At 49.3% G+C, this 22,731-nt stretch overlaps 1 protein-coding gene across 5 annotated transcripts in view; it reads left to right on the top strand.

Moving 5' to 3' along the window:
* The first annotated feature begins 21,344 nt into the window (after positions 1-21,344).
* ZNF496 (zinc finger protein 496) overlaps positions 21,345-22,731 on the top strand; it is a 36,793-nt gene continuing 35,406 nt past the window's right edge. For 3 of the 5 annotated variants that reach the window (XM_053905388.1, XM_053905376.1, XM_053905329.1), the window contains exon 1: positions 21,955-22,068. The gene's annotated coding sequence lies outside the window, so the exon portion shown is untranslated. Of the gene's footprint in view, positions 21,437-21,954; positions 22,069-22,731 lie in introns of those variants that run through there. The other 2 variants (XM_053905357.1, XM_053905402.1) reach the window with 2 other exon arrangements.

Raw genomic sequence — 22,731 nt, 5'->3', positions numbered from 1 at the left:
TTTGCTCCATGTTCTCCTGCCTAAGCCCTCTGCTCCATGACTGAAGGAAGGTGCTCGTTTCTTCCAATTTTAATCCAGATATGAGGAATACAAATGCAAAATCGCTAGGCACCCACAAACCCCTGGGTCTAGCACATCAAAAGAAAAAAAAAAAAAAGGCAGGGGAAGGGTACTCAGTTGATTCCAGGGCTGTGGAGATTTTCCAGTGTTAAGAAATTGCTTAACCCTGTGCAGTGTTGGTGGAATTGTAAATCAGTACTGCTACTATGAAAACAGATAGGGAAGTTCTTCAAAAGATTAAAAACAGGGGTGTCTGGGTGGCTCAGTCGGTTGAGCGTCCGACTTCAGCTCAGGTCATGAGCTCGAGGTTCACAAGTTCGAGTTTGAGCCGCGCATCGGGTTCTGTGCTGACAGCTGGGAGCCTGGAGCCTTGTTCAGATTCTGTCATTTCCCTCTCTCTCTGACCCTCCCTGCTTGTACTCTGTCTCTCTCTCTCTCAAGATAAATAAGCATTAAAAAAAATTTTTTTAAATTAAAAATAGAGCCACCATATAAGCTAGCAATTCTGAGTATGTATCCAAAGGAAATGAAAATCATGTTGGAGAGATATCTGTATCCCCATGTGCATTGAAGCATTATCACAAAGGCCAAGACATGGAAACAACCTAAGCATCCATCAATAGATGAATGGATAAAAAATATGTGATATATAGGTATAGATGATATAGATATACATATACATATAGATTCAGATATAGGTACATAGATATCACTATATATATATATACATATATATATATATATATATACATATATATATATATATATATACATATATATATATATATATTCAAACATTTAAAAAAAAAAAAGGAAATCCTGCCATTTGCAACAACATGGATGGACCTTGAGGGCATTATGCTAAGTGAAATAAGTCAGACAGAGAAAGATTAGTGCTGTATGATCTCACTTCTATGTGGAATCTAAAACAACAACAACTCAGGAAAAGATCAAATTTGTTACCAGAGGCAACAACCGTAGGGTTATCTCTACGGTCCAGTACTTAGTCCTTGGGGCACCGGGTGGCTGACAGAGAGTGGGTGTTTTTCCCTTGTAGCAATCTTGTGAAGGGAGGTGAAGGCGCTCAACGCCCTTGACCCCCTTATTGTCATATAACAATCCTGGGGGCAAAGTGGGTAAGCAGCAGTTGTGAGGGTGAGATAGGTTATCATAATATAAAGGCAATACTTAATAATTCTCCCATTCAGAGGAGGTATGTGAGACCCAGCATGCATCTTTTGTCCCATGTCCAGCTTGTTGGTGCATTCTCTATCAGCCCAACAGTAAGAATTAAGATCAGGGCTATGGCACCAGTAAGGGGCAAGGGCTGGCAGAGTTGCATCCAAACCCCTGGGCTTGGTCCACATGTTGATTCCTCAAGCTTCTGTCATGCACAGACCAGCCAGCTTCCGGGGTGTGGCTAGAGCAGGGCTGGAGATCTCAGGGGCCAGTGTCTTTTTGAGGGTCAGTTTAAGCGGGTTGACTGGATCTGGGTCACATTGCCAGGTTGAGGGTTCCTCTGAGTTGGCCTTCTTAGCTCTGGAGTGATAGACCCATGGGGTGATACCTGAAACTGAATCCTCTATTTGGTTGTATGTCTGTAAAGTCCACCTCCAAGTCTTTGAAAGGGGTGGGTTTCTGGTAACTGTCAGACCAGGTTTAGGGAAGATATGGTTTGCATATTTAGAGATCCATCCTGTCCAGTTGCTTAAATAATCATATGCCCATGGGGTCTTATTATTATACCCATAGAATAACAAGCACAGAAGATTGCCTATATATGAAATACTATAACAATTTTCTGAAGTTTACCTCAAGTTGTCTAGTTTAGGCAAACAACAAACATTTAAAGACAATCATAACTAGCATTTAACATCCATAACTGTGCATTGTTGAAACATAGTTGTTCTCTCTAAAACCCACCCTTTCCAGAGATAGCAAAATTGAGACCAATGCACTTGTAGAACAAATCCAGTCTTAACAAATCTGGCCTAATTATTTACATAAGCTCAGCAAGAATAGAGGTTGATCATGAGGATCTTTTAAAGTCTGCTTTGTTGGAACCTTTTATAAGGAATCTCCGGGTTGAAATTTTAGTAGCCTCTCCAGGCCAGAAGCCAAGCCAAATACTTGCCATCAGACAGGCCTGCAATCCTTGCAGAATTGGGTGAATTCCTCTTCATGAGGTCCCCAAGATATCCTGAGGTTCCTGCACCTGACAGGAAGTGACCTTCTTTACTTACCTGGTGAGGCTGCTGGGAACTCTGTAAGCAAGGCACCAAGCCAGCATTTTCTAAGGGGCTTTATGGCTCCATGTTTTATAAAGCCAACCCTAATTCCTTAAAGCTGTCTGGTCATATCTGAGTCTATGAATGTCATCCTCAAATATGACATTCCAGTCAACACCTTGGTAAAATAACCAGTATTTCCAAATGGTGACCTGTTATAAGATGAATAGATTCTTATTGAACTTATGCAAACAATTGTAATTGTCATGAAAGAAAGAATACTCATTGAGAGTTTTGAATTTGGGGGGAATTAAGTAGAGAGAAAAGATAAATGCTTCAGTTTATAAATGAATACTTTATGACATTTTTGTATATCATAGATATCTTAAGAGAAAGTTTCCTTAATCTGGGAGAGGAAACATTAGAGAACCAGCAATATTTTCAACAAGAATCACAGAAGTATAATCTTCCTCAGTTCATTTAATCCCATGTTTCTAATTCTTGTTCAATTTGAATTCAGCTTTTTAGTTCTGGAAATTGTTACACATTTTAGTATTAATCTTAAAGATGTTGAATACCTGTATTTATCCCCAAAGTCCTTTTTATAAATCTCCTTGAAAAAGAAACACATTTTGTGAGAGAATAAGAATAATTATAAATGGCAAAATCTCAGAAATAGACATCATTGAAGATTTGATGAGAGTTCATTATGATGCAATTGACAAAGAAATTTGGTTATTTCTGTGACACATAACATCTCAAGTAATCAGAATATTAAGTGATGACCTTATATCAAAACATTAAAATTTTAGGAATTGCATATATTTGGGCAGTTACAGCATTTACCTGTGCAATACAATCTAAGGTTTACCACTATATAACAGAGCTTTTCCAAGTAACTTAACATCCCAAATAAAAGGGCCTAATTGGTCAAGAAAACTTCCTTTACCATTTAAATCCTGAGAAGTTTGTTAAAACCTCAGAAGTCATAAGTACATCCTAAATAGGATTACAGATTGTTACAAATCTTACAATTTTATTTATTCAACCAAAGTGGCAATAAAAGATCCCAAAGGTGAATGTATAGCATTATATAGTTGTTATCAAAACCTAGCTCCTTTGACATTCAGAAGTTTTAACTAACTAATCAAAGACCTGATAGATATGAGACCTAAAACTTTGATTTTCCCGGAGGATAAATCTTTGTTTGCATTGTCTTATCAAAAGCAGATCAACAGTTCAAGAAAACTTTGTCATTTGAGCAGAGAGAAAAGCAGTATTTCAACCTTATACTAGTGTACTTTTAAAGTTCCATTCATCTCAACCTTCTATAATTTTCTTTTGCTTCTAAATTTTGTCCCAAAGCCATTTCTTTCCAAATAACCAGTCTCATTTAGTATAAAATTACTTTCTTCTACCCTCAACGAAACTGTATTTCCATTCCTTATATCTTTCTTATATACCTCCTATTTTCCTACAGAGTTGCTTTCTTTATTTTCATCAGTCTTAAGTACATTTAGCAGAATTTTAACTCTTAGGAAACCTTAGTCTCCAATTGAGGACTTAGTAACCAATTGAGAGGTGTTTACATCAGAAATTTTTTAGATGGTAAATTCATGAACCAATTAAGTACAAAGCATGTTTTCCAATAGGTCCAAATAGCCTTAATTTCTTAGCAATAAGAAGTTAAAAACACACACCTATGTTCAGTAATCAAAGCTTTAGCATTCCATCCTATTTGGAAAGTTTCAGGTTACCAAGGACCTTGAAAGTTATCTTAACAATTACCCATGAAAACTTTGAGACAGACAAAATTAACTATCATTAACAAATTGCAACAGAGATAACATGAGCTTATTTGACCTTTGCTGATAACTTTAAAGACAGGTCCAGTAAACTTAAATTAGTTTAAACATTCAGCGTTTCACCTGTTTCCACCTAAAAGTCCATGAATTTTTCCCCATTGTCAATTTTCATTTTGGGGCACCAGTGGAGATATCTGAAATGGGTGGTCCAAGGGATGTGCACTTTGCTCCTTGATTTGGAAGGTGGGAGGAGGAACCAATGGTGCCTGAGACACTGAGGATGGTATAGGACCACACCCAAGTTGGTGCAGAAACATGAGGGGGAGGGGAAGGCTGAAGCAGCAACTGCTTGGGAATATTCCTTAAAGACCCTGTCCTGAGGTAGACTAACCCCAGTTGGCTCCAATTATAGCTGTTAACCTGGGAAATGAGGGAGAATCCCTCACATCTATCTATTAAGCAGAGGAACAGGGAGGGAGAGTCAGTGTCCCCTTTTAGTCTGGTTCTATCTTGGCTAGACCATTAAGGTCCCCTTCTTGAGCTTCCTCCTGATTTCGGCTGGGTTTTGGGACTTCCCCTAGTTGGGACACTTATTCTTTTTAATGTCCTTTCCCCTGCAGTAGGTTCATTGACCCCTTGCTAAGGAGGTTCTGGGCCTCCCCCCTTGCTGCTGGGCATATTTATGGCCTTCTCAGCCCCCTGCTCTGATCCCCCTGAGAGCCTTTTGATATCAGCGGATGTGGACTGGCATCTGGAGAGTGCCTGCGCCTGGCTGAGGGTGCAATCTGGCCACAGGGCCTAGTGGAGGAGGGTTCTCTGGCCTGGAAGGGGAAGAGAAATGGTCAGTGGTGGCAGCAGCAAGTCCTCCCAGGGAGGAGTTTCAAGCTCAGGGGAGGGGGGAGGGAGCCTAAAGAGTCATGAAGAGGGAAACATTAGGTGAGCGGTCAGTTGCTTCTTTGGCTCCCTGGGTGAGTCTCCAGATAAAGTGGTTAAAACCTTTGCCTGGCTCTCCTTGCCCCATCCCAACCCCACAATGCTCCTGTGAGGCAGAGTTACAAAGACAGGGGGATAGGGGTGCCCCCTCCAATGAGGAGACCAGCCAGATGCCTGCCTGGCTGTGTCCTGAAGGAACCTAGGCAACGCTCAGCCCCACAGGTCCCAACTCTGCGACCCATGATCAGAAACCATTCTGATATCACCACAGAGTAAGCGCCATCCATCGTGAAATCGCAGATGGGCCCACTCAGACTCCGTGGCCCCCTGGGGACCCCAAGGACACCCGCCCATGGAGCCACAGAATCGAACTCGGCAGGCAAGCTAGACCTAGTCACACATTGACATTCACATACACACCAGAAGTTATTATATTCCCTGCCATAGAATCCCTACCTGTGAGACCTCTGAAGTCTCAGGGAGTGATCAGGTCCTCCCTTCCACTCTTGCCAGTGGGCCTGACTAGATTGGACCCCAGCCTTACCGGTTCCGACCCTCCGGTCCAGGACCTCATCTGCCGAGTCTCCTCGAGTCCTGTGGAAACAGCAGAGTGGGCCAGCCTGAAGGGGACAGAGAAGGAGACTGCCAAAATTTAGGCACTCTCCCTTGTGATCCCTCATTCTGTCACCACCTTCTTGTTCTCCCAAACCAGTGGTAACAATGGGCCAATGCGGTTGGGTTTCCGGTCAGTGAACCAAATTTTTTATGGGATCAGGCTGGAATGCTGGTGGGAAAACCAAGCAGCACTCGGAGACCTTGGTGGATTGGAGATTTATTTAACACCAGCAGGCTCAGAGGAGACCATTTCTCCAAAGATCTGAGCCCCGAATGCGAGCAGGAAGGGTAATTTATAGTTATCAGCCTCCATATTTGTGTGTGTGTGGGGGGGGGGGGGGGGTTGTGTGCATAGCATACAAGGAAGAAGGACCTCCCCCCCCCAGGAGGGGTCTCTAAGCTAGAGACCAGAGTTTGTTTTAGTCCAATCAGCCATCTTTGAAGTACTTTATCCACTTCTCCAACACTCCCTCCCCCTCCTTCCCCTCTCACCCCTCCTCTTCCTATCTTCTCCTTCCTCCTCCTCCCCCTCTTCATCCTCTCCCTCTCCCTCCTCCCCCTCTCTCACCTCCTCTTCCTCCTCCCTCTATATCCTCTCCCTCCTCCTCCCTCCCCCTCCTCCCTTTCTCTCACCCCCTTCTCTTCCTTTCTTCTTCCTCTTCCTCCCCCCACTTCTTCTGACTTAAGAGGTACAGGATTGATGTCAGCTGGGCAAGTCCTAGGCATCTTTTCTAGAACCTCTTTTGGAAAAATGTGCCTGCCCTAGCCGATCCAGCTGTGGACATGACCTCTCCAAGGCGCCTGTGCTTCACCAGTGCCCCTGCAGCCTGGACCCACTAGCACAGTGGACTGCACCCAGTCCCCCTGCATGTTGTCCTGTTTTCTAGGACGTGTGGTGTGCATTCGGGCACAGATGCCCCGATGCCCTGAACTCCTCAGGATAATCTCTGGCAAAGACTGCAGGAAAGGCACTCCTGGACCACAGGCCAGGGAGGCAGGCACAGGCGGCTCTGGGGATCTCCCCTGGGAGGCAGTGTGCACAGAACACTACTTTTTTTTTTTCTTTTATAAAGTCTTTTTCAGTCTTCCAGCAAGTCACTTTAGTTTTAGAAGGGTGCAGGGTTCTATCAACAATAGCCAAAATATGGAAAGAGCCCAAATGTCCATCGATGGATGAATGGATAAAGAAGACGTGGGGTGTGTGTGTGTGTGTGTGTGTGTGTGTGTGTGTGTGTGTGTGTATGTATATGTATATACAATGGAGTATTACTTGGCAATCAGAAAGAATTAAATCTTGCCATTTGCAACTATATGGATGGAACAGGAGGGTATTATGCTAAGTGAAATTAGTCAGTCAAAGAAAGGCAAAAATCATATGACTTCACTCATGTGAGAACTCTAAAAGACAAAACAGATGAACATAAGGGAAGGGAAGCAAAAATAATATAAAACCAGGGAGGGGGACAAAACAGAAGAGACTCTTAAATATGGAGAACAAACAGAGGGTTACTGGAGGGATTGTGGGAGGGGAGATGGGCTAAATGGGTAAGGGGCATTAAGAAATCTACTGAAATCATTGTTGCACTGTATGCAAACTAACTTGGATGTAAATTAAAAAAATAAATACAAATAAAAAAAAAAAAAAAAAAGAAGAGTCCAGGGTTGCTAATAAACCATCCAGCATTGTGCAGGGAGCTCTTACATTAAAGCTCACTCTATTACTGTGGGTACCAGCGTGTACATCTGCCTTCCCTTCTTCCCCAGCGAGGGGGTACAGCATCCCGCAACTCCTAAATCCTAGGAGGAGGTTCTGCCAGAGAATGATGCTTCAGGCTTCATAGTCCCTCCCAGCCTGGGGAACTTGCCTTTTGTTCCATATTAAAATACAATGGGGGGGGGGTGAAATGGGGGAATGTGGCCTAAAGCTACAAAACTCCAGCTACAAAATAAGTAAGTCCTTGGGGATATATGCACACTGCATTTTAAGAAATACTGATGGTATGGTGCTAAAATGTAGGTGGGAAGGCCCTCTCCCAGTACTTCCTATTGGGAAGGTTTGAGGAGGCATCAGGAATCAGCATTTTCATTTTCATTATACAGGATACCAGTGTCTCAAAAACAAAAACAAAAAAAACTCAGGGTCTCATATGGTTACTGTCTTTCACACTTTTTTAAAAACATTCTGGTGTGGTTTTTTTTTAAGTTTATTTATTTATTTTGAGAGAGTACACAAGTAGGGGAGGGGCAGAGAGAAAGAGAGAATCCCAAGCAGACCCCTACTGTCACCACAGAGCCCAGTGTGGGGGCTCAAACTCATGAACCCCTGAGATCATGACAAAGTCAGACACGTAACAACTGAGACACCCAGGAGCCCCCCTTTCATGCTTTCTTAAATGGAAAGCCAAAGAAACACATTTAACATTGCATTTGTATGTATGTGTAAAACAAGAACAAATTTCAGAGAATACCCTGACACAGAGTTCTATCATCAGCACTGTGCTTGTCCTAAAAGTTGAAACACACAAGAAAATTCCTTACATTTTCTTCCCTCCACAGTCCTGCTTCTTTTTGCTGGTTCTGAATAAAACCCAGACTCCTCTAACTCCTCTTTCAAATGTATATTTGCCTGGCTTTTTAAATGCGTATTCCACCTTAACTGTGGTTGCTTGAGATTGGGTTTCAAAATGGGTACCTCAATAGCTTTTACAAAGTACTTTGTGTGTTTTCTTTTGAGGACTTCCCCACATAGGCAGGCGATCCCCAAACTATTTCTGGTGGGGAAGTGTCTCCTTTTCTTCTCTGAAACAATCCATGAAATTGCGGAGATAAGAACAGTGGTGAAGTAACCAGTGATTTCTGGCTGCTGGACGCTCCCCTCATTCTTCCTTCTTGCAGAGTTTGAGAAAACAAAAACCCTATCTCAGAAATACCATAGTCTTATTTCCAAAACTAGGGCAATGACATCTAATCTCCACTAGTTTTTTCAGTTAAAAAAAAAAAATATATATATATATATATATATATATATATATATATATATATATATATATAACAGTAACACTGGCGTTGACCCGCTACTGTAAGCCACGCACAACTCATAAAGGAAACACCAGTCTAAGACCAGTTGGGAGGATTTGTTGCGAGGCTCCAGGTGTAGAAAAAGGCTCTTCGACATTCAGCGGGCCGGCAGTACCCGCCCCTCCCCCCCGCCAAACTCATGGATCCTTCCAAAAGTCCCCCAGTAAGAAGGAAGATTCCAAAAAGTCTTAGTACAGGGTTTGGGGACGTTTCTGGAAGAGGAAGGAAAGGGAAAGCCGCATTGCTCCAAATCAAATAGAACCCGGTGAGGAGTTGCAGTAAATGGAGACGTAAGTTCATACCCGGAGGCGATCCCCCTCTGGCGGTGGTTCTGCACTCGTGAGTTTACTAGCTTTTCACTCGCGAGGGTGCTGCATCTGCTGGGCGCGCACCTGCCGCTGCGCACGAGCCCGCGCATGAGGCCTGCTTCCGCTCTGGCTGTTACTACTGTAATTCGTCGTCAACCGTAGGTGGGAACAATCCAGAGGCGGGGGGCAGTCTAGCTTCCTTTTCAAAGGACATGTCCTAGGACAATTATTCGCTGTTAACGTTTGTTTATTTATTTTTTACATTATTTATTTTTGAGAGAGAGAGAGAGCGCACAAGTGGTGGAGGGGCAGAGAGAGAAGGAGACACAGAATCTGAATCCAAAGCAGGTTCCAGGCTGAGAGCCTTCAGCACAGAGCCCAGGCGGGGCTCGAACTCACAAACTGTGAGATCATGACCTGAGCCAAAGTCAACGCTTAACCCACTGAGCCACCCAGGCGCCCCGATGTTAACATTTATTTAAACAATCTCCCGCCCTAGAAATGGCAGGACTGAAATGGTTCCTTTCGGGTTTCAAACACCCGCCTGACCATCTGGATATAAATACGGATCCCGTAGCCTCTCCCTCTCATCTGTCCGGGGGTGGCGGGCAGGAGCTGCTGAGACTCTCAATTCTGCCCGTTGGAGCGCGCGAGAGCCTGAGCGAGCCCTTCTTACCAAAGTTGGTGACTGATGACGACAGATGGTGGCAGGAGGCTGCAGGGTCCAGCCATGTGCCAGAATCACCCGCGCGGGCCCCACAGACTTGGCGGGTGCTCCCACCTCCCGGACCCTTGCCTTCCCAGACAAGGTGCACCGACCCTGCCCTGGGCCAGCCCACCCGGTGTTCCGCAGCAGAGGCCCTGGAAAGTCAGAGAGGCGCGTGGCCTTGCGCCAAAGTGCTGACCACAGGAGACTCCCAGAGCCCCGGAGGGGGCCACCGGCTTTGATGGGGGTGGTGGAGAATACGAGGAACTCCGCGAGGCCAGACGTCCAGTTGGAGAGGGCACAGGAGAAGGTCATAGCAGGTCCAGCTGGAAACCAGGGAAAGGTTCTGGAATTCTAGACAGACCAGGCAGCAGTCCCATAAAATAGCCCGGAAATTGAAATTTTCGTCCCCAGAAATTCCTCGAATGCCCTTGGGGAGAGAGGGGGAGATCCTTAACTTTTCTAGGCCTCAGTTTCAACAATTCAGACGTTTGATACTTGGATAATGTATAAGCATTTATCATAGTATTAACTCAGTAAAAGTAGCAAATTAAAAAAAAAATAACTTTTTAAAAGAAATATTAAACAGTCGGAGTAAATAATAACTGGTTATGAGACATGCAGGTCTGTGTGTGTGAAAGAGAGATGCTAAGGATACGAGTAATTTGGGTTTTTTTTTTAATGTTTTTATTTATTGCTGAGAGAGACAGACAGAGCATGAGCAGGGGAGGGGCAGAGAGAGGAGACAAATCGAAAGCAGACTCCAGGCTCTGAGCTGTCACCACAGAACCCGACCTGGGGCTCATCATGACCTGAGCTGAAGTTCAAGTGAAAGTTGAAGCTGGCCACCCAACCCACTGAATCACCTAGGCATCCCAGGATACAAGTAAATTCTAACCTTCCACATGAGAATTTGTAAAGTAAGAAACATTTAAACTACCTACTTCCAGAGCTGGAAACCTGGATCATGGAAGCCATACAGGAAGGCAGCCCTTCACATCTAGTTACACGTGGTGCACCTGTCCCATTTGTTAAGACCCACTAGTGTCCCTCCTGCCACGGCTGGGGAGTCCCCGTGAAGGCCAGTGGTGTGATCAGATCTGGGACCTACCTACCTCACAGGTTTAGAATTCTAGCTCCTATTCTGGGTGAGATTTAGGAGACAGACCTTCCCAATTTCCAAAGCTCACAATGCAGGCTTTAGGATGCTCTTTCTCAAGCAAAATATTACTACAAGCTAAAGAGTTTTTGGTTCCCAGACATCCCACAGATCTGGGAGAGAACTTTTACCTGACACTGTCTTTCCACAACCTGTTGGTGGCTGAGGCATACAAGGGCCCTCTTCAGTGAATGCTGGATTCAGTAACCGTTATGGGGCAGAGGTCTTTCCAGCCTTTAATTCCTGTACTGACAATTATCTACTTTCTTGCCATGCCAGAGAGCCAGCAACCCACACTTCTCTTTCCAGGGCTTTGCCAAAATGCTAACTGAAGTCTGATATCTGTCAAGATCCTCTTAGCCTTCTGAGAACCCTTCATCAACACCCTGTTATATTAAAAGACCCATTACAGCTTGTGCCAGTGTTTAAAGAAAAAAAAAAAAATCATGACACTTGTTAAAACACCGTAAGGCAATCTATTCAAGGGACTATTGGGATACATGTAGGGAGGCAGTGGGGTCTTGCAGTGGGGCAGAGAAATTGGGCTCCACTCTGAATACAACAAGGAAAAGTGGGAATTTATAGCCAAGGAGCACGGTGGGAGTGAGCGGATAGAAAATTACTAAGAGGAAACATTAGGAGCAAAGGGGGATTCTGGCTAAGCCAACATGACCTAAAGGGACTCCTGCAGAAGGCAAGCCAGGGTGATCTGACAGCACCTGAAGGATATCTGATCAGGCATCTCCAGGGCCACCAGACTCAGCATGATAGTTGTTAAAACTGGACAGTACAGATGAACATGGACCCCCAAAGCCAGGTCTAAGTTGAAAAAATGCTCAGAGAAGCCTGAGAGGAGTTGGGTCGAGGGGAAAATCTTTGCCTACAACAGCTCATCCTTCTTCTAGCAACATGGAATAGATATTATCAGCGTGATTCATGAGGCATGTGCCTTCTCTAGAATGCAGGCAAAAAGAAGCATGAGAAACACTGACCGGCAGTGATACCCATCATGTGTGAGCCTGGTGGTTGCCTGGTGGTTGTGGAAGTCTGACCTCACCTCCAGGTTTGTCATGCGGTTCTACCCAAACAGCAAGTGTTTTCAAGACCCCTCACCTTTGTGTTAGCCTCCCAGGTACCCTTCCCTCCTACGTTTCAGCTCAGGTCATGATCTCAAGGTTCGTGGGTTTGGGCCCCACGTCAGGTTCTGTGCTGATAGCTCAGAGCCTGGAGCCTGCTTCAGGTTCTGTGTCTTCCTCTCTCTCTGCCCCTCCCCCCTAACGTTCTCTCATTCTCTCTCTCTCTCTCAAAAGTAAATAAACAAAAAAATTTAGGGGTGCCTGGGTGGCTCAGTCAGTTAAGCATCCGAATTCGGTTCAGGTCATGATCTCATGATTTGTGAGTTCCACCCCTGCACTGGGCTCTGTGTGGGCAGCTCAGAGCCTGGAGCCTGCTTCAGATTCTGTGTCTCCCTCTCTCTCTGCCCCTCCCCTGTTTGCACTCCATCTTTTTCACTTGGAAATAAATAAACTTTAAAAAATAACAATAATAAATTGGGTGCCCTGAAACAGCAAGAGTCCTAGAGGCCAGCCTGAAATCAAGGCACCAGCCAGGCCATGCTCTCTATGAACGGAGGGATAGTTCCTTGTCTTCTCACTTCTGGTGATTACCAACAATCAATGCTGTTCCTTGCCTTGTAGACACATCACTCCAACCTCTGCCCCTGGTGTCACATGGCTTTCTTTCTGTGTGTCTGTCTTCACATGGCCTTACTTACTTTTTTCCTAAGACTTTTTTAACTTTTTTTTTTTTTTGACAGAGGGACAAAGAGACAGAGTGTGAGCGGGGGAGGGGCAGAGAGAAATGGAGACACAGAATCAGAAGCAGGCTCCAGGCTCTGAGCTGTCAGAACAGAGCCCAATGTAGGGCTCAAACCCACAAACTGTGAGATCATGACCTGAGCTGAAGTCGGACGCTTAACCGAGAGCCACCCAGGCACCCTTTTAAGACTTGAAGTAATTTCTACACCTGACATGGGGCTTGAATGCACAATCTTGAGATCAAGAGTCACGTGCTCTACCGACTGAGCCAGCCAGGCACCCCACATGGCCTACTTACAAGGCATCATGACATTTCGGGCTCACTCTAGTTCAATATAACTGTGTGAACTTGATTACATCTTTGAAGACCCTATTTCCCAATAAGGTCACATTCACAGGAATCAAAGGTTACAACTTAAACATATCTTGCTGGGGGACACATTTCCACCCATTCTGCCCTCGGTTTCACCCCTACCTGCACACTAAGCACATTGAGCATGAGGGAATGGGGTAGAGAGAGGCTGGCAAAGTGGAGGGGCCTCTAGAGTATCAGGAAATACCCGAAATACTTGGAGTACAGAATTCATGTCTGGGGCAAAAATATGTAGATGGATCCAGGTGTTTAACAGCAGAAAAGTAAACTGGTACACACTGAAATGTCAAACTTGAAAACAGTTGAAAGGTTCCCATGCAACTAATGGCAGAGGATGAATTAGAAGGACCTATTCAGGGGCACCTGGACGGCTCAGTTCATGACCTCACGGTTCGTGGTTTCGAGCCCTGCATCAGGCTCTGTGCTGACAGTGTGGAGCCTGCTCGGGTTTCTCTCTCTGTATTTCTCTCTCAAAATAAACTTTTCAGTATCTCTGGCTGTGTGCTGGAGAACTTATATAAAATAATTTGTGTCTGATCCCTGTGAGGCAGGAGTAGAATCACCAGCTCTTGCATGGAGAAACTTATCTATGCCTCCCAGCATTTAAGTAATTACAGGGCAAGGAGGCAGATACTGGACTTCTGTGTGCCTGGGACTGAGAGAAAATACCCAAGGTAAGGACACCAGGGTTATAGAACTTAAACTATAACCCTGAACCTCAGGGTTCAGGCTGTATAAAGATGGAGGGAACAGGACAGGGTCTGTGCTCTGAGAGGGGATCAGGACACACACGTGGTGGGATGCATCGGAATGTGGGATCCAGCATGCAGTGAGCCCTTCTTTTCTGCTGGACAGACTTCAAACTCTTTATGTGGTGTTTAGGGCTCAGGCTTCCTGGGACTCCAGTGAGCATGGTGATAAACGCAGGTGGTAAGCCTAGCAGATGCCAAATGTAACCTGTGTAATGTCTCTTTTCTTCTTTCTCCTTCTCTTTCTATCTCTCTCTTTCACACACAACGTAATATGGGCTCCTTGACCAGTTTCCTCTCCCTGAGCCTCAGTGGCCATCGGGACTTGAGCATGCAGAAAGGAAGGTCAGAAAGCACAAATACGCATAAATGGAAACATCCAAAGAACTGCAGTGACCAGTGTTTACCTGCTGAAAAAGTCAAAACCTGTCTAGGAGGAAAAGCATGAAGATCAGTGAGGACTAAAAAGCAGACAGGCAGGGACACCTGAGGGGCTTAGTCGGTTAACCATCTGACTTCGTCTCAGGTCATGATCTCGAGGCTTGTGGGTTTGAGCCCCGCATCAGGCTCTGTGCTGACAGCTCTGAGCCTGGAGCCTGCTTTGGATTCTGTCTCCTTCTCTCTGCCCTTCCCCCACTCACACTCTGTCTCTCAAAAATGAATAAACATTAAAAGAAAAAAAAGTTTAAAAAAAAAAAGAAAGAAGGAGATGGGCAGGGAAGACGGATGCACCAGAGAAGCTATGTGTCCCCAGGAAACACGGACTCACAGGTCCCCAGGGTCTTACAGCGGCTGGGAAATGCCACAATGCACCTGTCTCGGTGTGACTTACTTCCTTACCTGAGACGTCCCAGATCTACTTGCTATACTTAGCTGTGACTCCACCGTTAAGCAATCCTCTTCTCCTAAGAGCCCAGGACCCTTAGCTACCCCCACTCTCCTGAGCCCACCTCTAAATGGCATCCACACTGCAGTGTCCCTGATACCCTTCTCTTCCTCCTTCCTTCAGCTGGAACCAAACCTTACAAAAGACTTTTCTCCTCCCCCTTTTTTTTTGTCTTTTTTTTTTTTATTATATGAAATTTATTGTCAAATTAGTTTCCATACAACACCCAGTGCTCATCCCAAAAGATGCCCTTTTCAATGCCCATCACCTACTCTCTTCCCCTTTTTTATCAAGCCTCACTCTAGCCTCCTCTGGGCATCATCCCTCAAGACACAAGCCCAGAAATCTGGTTGTTTCAGCTAATCTGAATTTGTCAAACTACAGGCTGGCTCCTGGTGACCTGGCTATGTTGGCATTAACATCCCGAGGCTCACAAACAGCTCCCAAAAGCTAATGTTTGAGGTCTCATTTTTTTTTTTTTTTTTTTTTTTACATTTATTCATTTTTGAGAGACAGACAGAGCTGTGAGCGGGGGAGGGGCAGAGAGAGATTGAGAGACAAAGAATCGGAAGCAGGTTCCAGGCTCTGAGCTGTCAGCACAGAGCCCAATGCTGGGCTCAAACTCATGAACCATGAGATCATGATCCGAGCCAAAATGGATGGTTAACCGACAGAGCCACCCAGGCACCCCATGAGAGTTCTATTTCTAACAAGCTTCCAGGGAATGTGGATGCGGCTGGTGTAGGACTACATGGGAGGCAGCATACATACCTGTATTTGTTACAGGTCCACAAGCATATTTTGTGCAATCATGACCTGAACCCCAAGGGAAGGCATAATTGTTGCCTTTCTTTTTCTCTCTTTATTTTCAATGTTATTTATTTGGGGGAGGGGGAGAGAGAGAGAGAGAGAGAGAGAGAGAGAGAGAGAGAGAAAGAGAAAGAGAGGCAGGGGAGAGAGACAGGGACTGTGAGATCATGACCTGAGGCGAATTTAACTGGCTGAGCCCCCCGGGTGCCCTTAAGTGTTGCCCTTCTGTGTGCAGACCCTGGGTTTTTAGGAGAGCCATATACATCACACTTCACCGTGCACAGTTCACTTCCTGCGTTTGGCAACATCTGTCAAGTCTTTTGCTATATCCCATTCGCTGTCCCAGTCTGCAACACAAGCATGAAATACCAAGTCCTCCCTGCTCTCAGGCATCCACACCCTCCTTCTCCTCCCTGTCAGCAGTGGGGTGGGGTGGGGAGGGGCAGTTCTCCAAAGGCAGGGACCAATGGCATTTGCATTGGGGTGGGGGGTGGGGAGAATGAAAACAGAGAGACGGATTTAGGATATGTATGGATTTAGGATATGTCGGGTATGTACACAGAGAGACATTTAGGGTATGTATGTATAAAGATATTTAGGAGATATATTAGATAGAGAGCACGCACACACGAATGGGGGAGAAGGGGAGAGGGAAAAGTGAGACAGAATCCCAGGCAGTCTCCACACCCAGCACGGGCCCTCGAGGCAGCTGGATCCCAGGACCCTGGAATCCTGACCTGAGCTGAAATCAAGAGTGGGCAGCCCAAAGGACAGGGACACCCAGGGGCCCCAGGGCAGAGAAAGAGATTTAACATATGTATACATGTAGAGAGCTATTTAGGATAAGTGTACAGATTGACAGATTTAGAGATAAGGGATTGGCTCTGGAGCCTCTGGAGGCTGGATGAGGTTCAACCACATTATGGAGGGACACTAACCAGGTTTACTCAAAGCTTCCTGATTTCAAGGTTAATCTCATCTAGAAATACCTTCACAGCAAATGTAAACCAGTGTTTGATCAAAATCTGGGCACCTTGGCCCAGCCAAGTGGACACATAAAATATACCATCACACCCTGCTTCTCATCTTACTGGACAGTGTCCACCATGGACTCCCAGACAGCCACACATTCTCACTCTGTCACCAGAGGCCACCTTCCCTATCCTCCTCCCTTCGTAGCTCCCCTGGGCCCTGGACCCCAGCCCCCTCCCTGCTGCTGGAGATTGCTCCCACACAGCCCCTGGCTCCTGCCCAGCCCCTCTACCCAGTCCTAGGAGGGTGTTAGTTCCTCATGGGGTGTGATCTGCCAGCAGCAATTACCCCATTCTTCAGTCACCTATGGGGGATTCCAAGGCTCAGCACTGCCCAATTTCCCTCCACCTCAGGGCAGCTGCTCCCCCTCCTCCTCCCTCCCTTTCCCTCCTCCAGCCCCTCCCCTCCTCCCCCTCCTCCTCACCTTCTCCCTTTCCCCCTCTCCCTCCCCTTCCTCCTCCCCCCCCTTTCCTCTTCTCCCTTCTCCCCTCTCCCTTTCTTCCTCCTCTCCTCCCTTCCTCCTCCCCCTCCTCCTCCCCTTTCTCCTCCCCCTCCTCCTCCCCTTCCTCCTCCTTCCTCTCTCCTCCTCCATTCCTTCCACTCCTTCCTTTCCTTCTCCTCCCCCCTCCCTTCCTCCTCCCCTCCTCCTCCCTTTCCTTCTCTCCCTCCTCTCTCTCCTCTTTCCCCTCCCTTCTTCCTCCCCTTCCTCCTCCCCTTCTCCCTTTCCTTCTCTCCCTCCTCCCTCTCCTTCTTCCCCTCCCTCCTCCTCCCCCTCCTTCTCCCCTCTCTCCTCCTTCCCCTCTCCTCCTCCATCTCCTCCCCTCCTCCCTTTCCTCCTCCCCCTCCTACTCCCCCTCCTCCTCCCCTTCTCCCTTCTCCCTCTCCTCCTTCCCTTCCCTCCTCCTCCTCCCCTTCCTCCTCCTTCCCTTCTCCTCCTCCATTTCCTCCCCTCCCTCCTCCTTCCCTTCTCCTCCTCCATCTCCTCCCTCCCTCCTCCTTCCCCTCTCCTCCTCCATCTCCTCCCCTCCTCCCTTTCCTCCTCCTCCCCCTCCTCCTTCCCCTCCCTTCTTCCTTCTCTCCCTCCTCCCTTTCCTTCTCTCCCTCCTCCCTCTCCTCCTTCCCCTCCCTTCTTCTTCCCCCACCTTCTCCCCTTCTCTCTTTCCTTCTCTCCCTCCTCCCTCTCCTGCTTCCCCTCCCTCCTCCCCCTCCCCTCCCTCCTCCTTCCCCTCTCCTCCTCCATCTCCTCCCCTCCCTCCTCCTTCCCCTCTCCTCCTCCATCTCCTCCCCCTCTCTTTCCTCTTCCCCCTCCTCCTCCCTTTCCTACTCCTCCCTTTCTTCCTCCCTTCCTCCCTTTCCTGCTCCCCCCCACCTCTCCTCCTACTCCTCCCTCTTCCTCTCCTCTTCCCACCCCCTCCCCCTTCCTCCCTCTCCTCCTCCCTCCCCCCTCCTCTTCCCCTCCCTTCCTCTCCCTCCCTCTCCCCCTCCCCCTCTGCATCTCCCCACTCTCTTCCTGATCTGGAAGCTGCCCTGGCCCAGTTCTACCTGCTCTTCCCAGAGGCAGCATCTGCACCCACTCATACTTGTCTATCCCAGGGTCACTGCTGTTGTGATTCCACATTTCCACCTCCAGCCTCCATGTTCTCCCCCAAGGGTCATCACTACTTGTCTCTTGGGCATTTCAGACCCAGCAAGTACAAAATTCCACAACTGCCTCCCAAGCCCTTTCCAGAAACCTGCTTCACTGTTTCCTAGACAAACCCTTCAGCTGCCCAATTCAGGTCCAAACCACACCGTTCCTCATTCCTCTAACATCCACAGCACATCAGGGGGATCCCAGCCACAGCTTGCCAGATCAACCATCTACTGCCTGTTTCCCCTGCGGCTTCTAACTCAGCCCCTGCTCTCTGTGTCCTCCAATCTGTTGCATACAGTGATCACAGTAGGAAAGTCCCATCAGGCCATGCCCCTTCCTGAAAACTTCTGAAGGTAAAATCCAGTCACTGTTCCAGCTCCTTGTTCTCTCACCATGCGTGCACGGAGGGAAACAAACTCCTGCTTCACAGCCTTTGCATGCAGTTCTCTCTGCTGCAGTGCTCTTCCCCACACACCTCTGTTCTGCTTGTTCAGAGCACCTGCTGAAACTTCCATACTCTCTCTGTTCAAATGTCACCTCATGGAGGTCCTTCTAGACTGCCCCGGCAGGCTCCTCCTTACCTGGGTTTTATTTTATTTTGTTTCATTTTATTTTATTTTTATTTTCATGGCATCTATCACCAATAGTGTTATATCACAGAGGCATTTATTTATTATCTGATTTCCCTTCAAGATTCCAGAAACCAGGATTTTCCATCCACCACAAGAATGGAAGAACTAGTAGCAGATGGAAAGTATTTCAATCAATCAGCAACAGTAACATAAACAGAATAAACATACACACTGATGCAAGATGGCCAATGGTCCTTGAGCAGAGTCTATGTGCAGGGTTCATACCATGGTGCTTCACGCTGTGGTCCCCGACACAGTCCTGTATGGTGCAGAAAAAAAAAAAAGACATTTCCATGGCTTCCAGGCCTATGCACCTACCTGCTCACTCTCTAACACCCCACTCCTTTAGCTCACCGTGGTGACGGTGGCCTCCACGGGGGACCCTGTTCTCACCCCTGCTGGAGCTTGATTGACTCTCTCAGATATCACAGTCACGATGGAGCCTCGACACTGCTCCACTTCTGCAACACGGATCCAACATAGCAGCCACGTTACTGATTGCACCAAGTGCTTGCCTGCACCCTACCCCCATGAGCTGGTTGTGTGCATGGATGTGCCTGAGTGCTGGAAGTGCCTAGTAGGTGCTCAGTAAGTTTGCTAAATGCCTGAACGATCCCAAACATGCACCCAATGAGGTAGGCAGCTTCATCTGTTTCCTGGATGAAGAAACTGAGGCATAGAAAGGTTAAGCATGCCTGAGATCACCTGGTCAGGAACTGATGAAGCAGGATTTACCCCAGAGGCTGGCTCTAACCCTGGGGCTGAGTGAAATGTAGAGTGAGGGCATATTCTAAGCTGTGAAGGGCAGACAGGTGACAGGGAGGTGTCAGTTTGGGGGAGGGAAATGGAGTAGGCAGCAGGGAATGATCTGAAGCTGTACACAGTCATCTCTAGGCTCTGCATTTCATCTGCCGCAGGGCCACTGGCCCTAGGCAGAATTGTGAGCACAGATTCCCAGCACTCCACAGCAGCATCTCCGGCCAGTCACAGGGCTAGGAGCTCCAGCAGAGGGTGTGGGCGTGGGCTGCTGGCTAGACCACCTCAACCCAAACTACCTGGGCTAGCCTTGGTCCAGGCCAAGCTGCTGGCTGGTGCTTCTGAAATTGAGTGTGCCTGATTCCTGCTAACCGTGAGTCCAGGGAAAACCTGAAGGGGGTGGCTGCACATAAGATACCTGGGTGGCCCTGCATGTATCTGTCATTTGGGGGAACACTCACTGTTCACAAAGAACTTCACTGCTTCACTTTGGTGCATCTCCTGTTAAAGTCGAATCCAGGTATTTGACAAATGGTGGATCCCAGTAACTGCACTAGTCAGGAGTGATGATTTACAGTCTATAGGAAACAGGAGGTGCCCAGGCCCTGAAGTGCGACCAACACAGCTAAGGGATCCAGGTTTCTCCTCAGTCCATCCACTTTCTACCCATTTGTTCTGCCAGGCCACTTTCTTCAGGGGAACTGATTTCATTTCTGCTTGGCCTTCAAACAGGATCTGAGGCAAATGGGTTCTGTGTCGTCAGGCGCCGCTCTGGTAGATGGAACCTTTTCTTTGCCTTCTCTTCTGTGGGAAAGTCCAACTTCGGTATGGAGCAGACGATGCAGAGGGCTGGTGGGAATCGGGTCTGCTCAGGGATCCTGGACATGCCTTCTCCCAGGCTCCAGAGCCTGGAAGATTAGGGATGGGCGCAGGAAGACCCCTTTGAGCCACCAGACTATGTTCAGCATAGGGTTGTGGCAAGTGGCCCTGTCTGGGCGTCCGACGGCCCTAATTCCTGCTCGCCCCTGTTACCTGACTTCAAATACCCTTCGCCTCTCTCCCCAGCACAGTATGCACATCTAGCCGTACCCTTCGCTGAAGCGAGGAATGAGCTTCCCGATCAGCCACTCGTGGCCGGGATTCCCCACAGCCCCTTTGCGCATCCCCCAGGGTTGTCCTAATGCTCAGAAGGGCCTTAGCGGGCAGCCGTATCTCAAACTGTGAATCATCCCTGGAAAGCGCGGGCTGCAGCGGGCTGCGACGGGGAGGAGGGGTCTCCGTCTCTGCAGCCCTGGCGTCCCCGGCGGCCGCGAGCTAGGCGTGAGGGAGGGGTTCCGGCTGCAGGGGGGTTGGGTCGGGAGGGTCCCAGGAGGACTCCGGGAATGCAGTGGCCCAGGGCGCGCGGGAGCGTCCTCCTTCCGCTGCCACCTCCCAGTACCAACATTCCGGTGCGGCTCCGGGATCGGGATCGGCCCTTCCCGGCGTCCCCGGGCCCCCGGCCAGCCCCCGGTCCGCCCCCAGGCGCGTCCCCAGCGCGACACCTGGGTGGTCCAGGCCGCAGCCGAGCGGTGGGCCCCACAACGCCCCCGGCCGGACGCCCGTGTCCCGGCGGGCGCGCGCGCGCGCGCGCGGAGCGGGGCGGGGCGCGCGGGCCGGGCCCGGCCGGGGGGTGTCGGATGTCACCCCCCGCGCACACCTCGACCACTGAGATGCGGAGACCTCCCCAGTCCTAGAGCGGAGCAGGAAGTGTCCCAGGGGAGGGAGCCGGAGGGCTCCGGCCTTTCCTTTCCTGCGCGTCCGGCGGGCTCCGCGGCGGCCAGGCTAGCGCGGCCCGCCAAAGGGGACGCGCCGCGGCGGTGAGTGCGGCCCGGAGCTCGGCGGGGCCCGCGCGCTCTGCCCGGTGCCTTCCCGAGTGCCCTGGCCTCCCCGCGCCCTGCTCCCGGCCCCGGCCTCCCCGCGCCCCGCTCCCGGCCTCCGCGCGCGCCCCGGCCTCCCCGCTCCCGGCCCCGGGCTCCCCGCGCCCCCGCCTCCTAGCCCGCAGCCCCGTCCTCCGCCTCCGCCCTGACCTCCCGCGCGCTCCCCGCTACCGGCCCCTCAAGCCCGGGCCTCCCCGCCTGCAGTCGCGGTCTCCCCGCGCGCCCGGGTCTCCCCGCTCGCAGCCCAGGTCTCTCCGCGCGCCCCGGCCTCACCACGCGCCCGGGTCTCCCCGCCCGCAGCCCAGGTCTCTCCGCGCCAGGGACTCCGCGGGCGGGGCTGTAAGGCTGCACGAATGCTGTTTTGCAGGCGCCTCCATTTGCTCGCACTAGTTCAGCCGCGTTTTCGTGCATGAGCGGGAGAAGGGGGCTCGACCAACCAAGGAGAGAGCCCCTCGGCCTCAGGAAGGACGCCCGGGAGGCCGGGCTGGAAGGATGAGGAGCTGCTGCCGGAGACTTCCGCAGCAGCAAGAGGGATTGGAGTTAGACTCGGGGAAGGAGGTCCGGGCTGCGAGGTGAGGAGCCTGGAGCGGATTACGCTGGAGGCGCGCCTGGGGTAGGCGGGGAACGAGGACAGCCTGCCTCTCTGTCTGGCCTAGCGTGCCCTCCTCCTTCCTTTCTGCTGATGGGGCTCTGTCCTCCGAGAGCTGCTACAGGCATGCCCCGCCCCCTTCGGGAAGGCCCCCGGGACTTAAGTTAGCTCATTCATCAGGCATCCTTCTGCGCCGCCTGCGTGCCAGGTGCCAGGTCCCGGGGTGACAAAGGCAGACCCGGCTGTCTGCTTAGGATGATCCGCACAGACCCTGAGCGGGATGCCCCGCTGCGAACAGAGTGTAGAAGGTGGGGCCCGAGCCCCCGCCCAAGCGTAGGGGCAGGTCTGAGCAATATAGAAGCCCGGCAGGTGTGCGCTGGCTGAACTCAAGGAACGTGGGGGCAGGTGGAGGAGAGATTGTATTCCAGGTGCTGGAGGCGGGAGGACACCCAGACACACTTGGAATACTTTGGTGTCATTCTGTATTGGTTTCTATGTTGCAGAGCAAGGGGGCCCAGAGACTGGAGTGTTTCTGATTGCCACTCAGTGGCCTTTGTTCTCTCTCCTGGCCTCACTGGTCTTCCTGTGAAATGGGAGTGAGCTGGAGCCTTATGCAGACTGGAGTCCAAGGCCCTCATGTTTCCCT

This window comes from Panthera pardus, unplaced genomic scaffold, assembly GCF_024362965.1.
Source record: "Panthera pardus isolate Hobbes unplaced genomic scaffold, ASM2436296v1 HiC_scaffold_1, whole genome shotgun sequence".
NCBI lineage: Eukaryota > Metazoa > Chordata > Mammalia > Carnivora > Felidae > Panthera > Panthera pardus.
This window is presented reverse-complemented; position numbering and strand designations above follow the sequence as displayed.